Source organism: Balaenoptera physalus (genome assembly GCF_965194825.1).
Source record: "Balaenoptera physalus genome assembly, chromosome: 3".
Classification (NCBI taxonomy): Eukaryota; Metazoa; Chordata; class Mammalia; order Artiodactyla; family Balaenopteridae; genus Balaenoptera; species Balaenoptera physalus.
The window spans coordinates 157,487,867-157,490,218 of NC_138890.1; the positions used below are offsets into that span (position 1 = coordinate 157,487,867).

Below are 2,352 nucleotides of genomic sequence, written 5' to 3' on the forward strand. Positions count from 1 at the left end.
ATGTAATTGCATTACAATTCAGAGTATGAACTTAGATCGTGAGTTTCCTGGGAATTAGAGTTTCAGAAATATTTCCAAAACCTACGTTCCAGGACAGAGATTCAAATCCTAAAGCCAACTATTCAGGACAAAGATAGAGCAGAATAGGAGAAATTCTCTTCACAGAAAAAAACGTGGTAATACTCTGGGCCATAGAGGTAGCATGTCTTGTAAAGATAAGTCAATTGTAAATGATGAGACCTGATTCAGTTCCTCTCTTTGAAATTAAAAGTCTTATCCATTGGTTAAATGATTTAATCAAACATGAAACCTGGAGATTGCATTTTCACTGCCTACAATGCAGAAAAGAACTAAGTAAATAGCTTTTAAATGTTTAATAAGCATATAAATACATGTGTAAGAAATGTCTTCTCATTATTGTTTCCCCTACGAATACTTTCAGTATGTGTGTGCTTTTTCATTTTATATAAAATCACTTAAATTTTTTATGCATTACATAATACACAGAACAATGTGGGGAGATATTTCTTAATATCGCAATACAACAAATTCTACTGATGATGTGTTTCTTATTTTAGCATAGACAGCATTTGTTTCTTTTTCTTTAACTTTTTTTTTTTTAAACAGAAACAAGTAACTTAATTCCTTACAGATAACTTCAAATTTTGGAAGTCAATGTGAAAGAAACCATGAAAAGTTATTCTATATAATTTATCAGAAATAAAATGCACTTTTTCCCATCTTGCAAGATGGCGGGTGAAAAGGCTGAGAAGCCAGATACTAAGGAGAAAAAACCTGAAGCCAAGAAGGCTGATGCTGGTGGCAAGGCTAAAAAGGTGAAGCAGGTTAAGAAGGGGAAGCCCCACTGCAGCCGAAACCCTGTCCTGGTCAGAGGAATTGGCAGATATTGCCGATCGGCTATGTATTCCAGAAAGGCCTTGTACAAGAGGAAGTATTCAGCAGCTAAATCCAAGGTTGAAAAGAAAAAGAAGGTGAAGGTTCTTGCTACTGTCACAAAACCAGTTGGTGGTGACAAGAATGGTGGTACCCGGGTGGTTAAACTTCGCAAAATGCCTAGGAATTATCCTACTGAAGATGTGCCTCGAAAGCTGCTGAGTCACGGCAAAAAACCCTTCAGTAAGCATGTGAGAAAACTGCGCGCTAGCATCACTCCTGGGACCATTCTGATTATCCTCACTGGGCGCCACAGAGGCAAGAGGGCCATTTTCCTGAAGCAGCTGAGCAGTGGCTTGCTACTTGTGACTGGGCCTCTGTCCCTCAATCGAGTTCCTCTGCGGAGAACACACCAGAAATTTGTCATTGCCACTTCCACCAAAATTGATATCAGTGGTGTGAAAATCCCAGAACATCTCACTGATGTTTATTTCAAGAAGAAGAAACTGCGTTAAGCCCAGGCACCAGGAAGGTGAGATCTTCGACACAGAGAGAGAGAAATACGAGATTACAGAGCAGCAGAAGGTTGATCAGAAAGCTGTGGACTCACAAATTCTGCGAAGAATCAAAGCTGTTCCTCAGCTCCAGGGCTACCTCCGCTCTGTGTTTGCTCTTACAAACGGAATTTATCCTCACAAAGTAGTGTTCTAAACTTCTTACAAAGAACCTAATTAAATAATTCTGGTCCATTTAAAAAAAAAAAAAAAGAAATAAAATGCCTATATGGTACAGAATTTTTGTAAGAACAAGAAAAAATAAGAGTTAACTGACAATACTACAGAGCTATGCTGTTCTATAGATACAGTGGTTATAATCCACATGAGCCTATTTAAATTTAATTTACTTAAACTTAAATAAAATTATTAATTCACTTGTCACACCAACTACATTCTAAAAGCCCAATAGCCACATTTGGCCAGAAACTATGGTATAGGACAGTGCAGATACAGAACATTTTCCTCATAGGAGTACTTTCAACTGGTATAAAGAATTAACAGAATTGTAAATCAATATGATTATTTTGATATTAAGAGTTCATTATCCTAAAGTTTCTGAAATATAAAAATCTGTAATCTTAATTAAAATGAGGTGAATTAGAAAGGGCAAGGATTCAGTGACTAGATGCTGATTGACAAAATTATCGGTACTAATATATATTAGTCAATATTCTCTTTCTATGTGGAGTTTTAATGTAAAAATTTTATATAAAAGATCATTCAGTTAGACTCACCTCACTCTAATCAAACTTCAAGTTAGTTGGCTCTTGTACAGTAGATGGCAGGCCTTGTCTGCCAGAGGGTAAAAGAAAGCCCATCTCAGTGTTAGCAGTTACTCTTGAAACCTGATTGGCAACTACAGCTCTAGGTTAGTAACATTAAGTTTGCTTCTAATTAGTCA

The 2,352-nt window shown here is 36.6% G+C and overlaps 1 pseudogene across 1 annotated transcript; it reads left to right on the forward strand.

Moving 5' to 3' along the window:
- The first annotated feature begins 712 nt into the window (after positions 1-712).
- LOC309656845 (large ribosomal subunit protein eL6 pseudogene) lies at positions 713-1,670 on the forward strand (annotated as a pseudogene). Its single transcript has one exon. The product of its transcript is annotated as a large ribosomal subunit protein eL6 pseudogene (transcript).
- Positions 1,671-2,352: the final 682 nt, after the last annotated feature.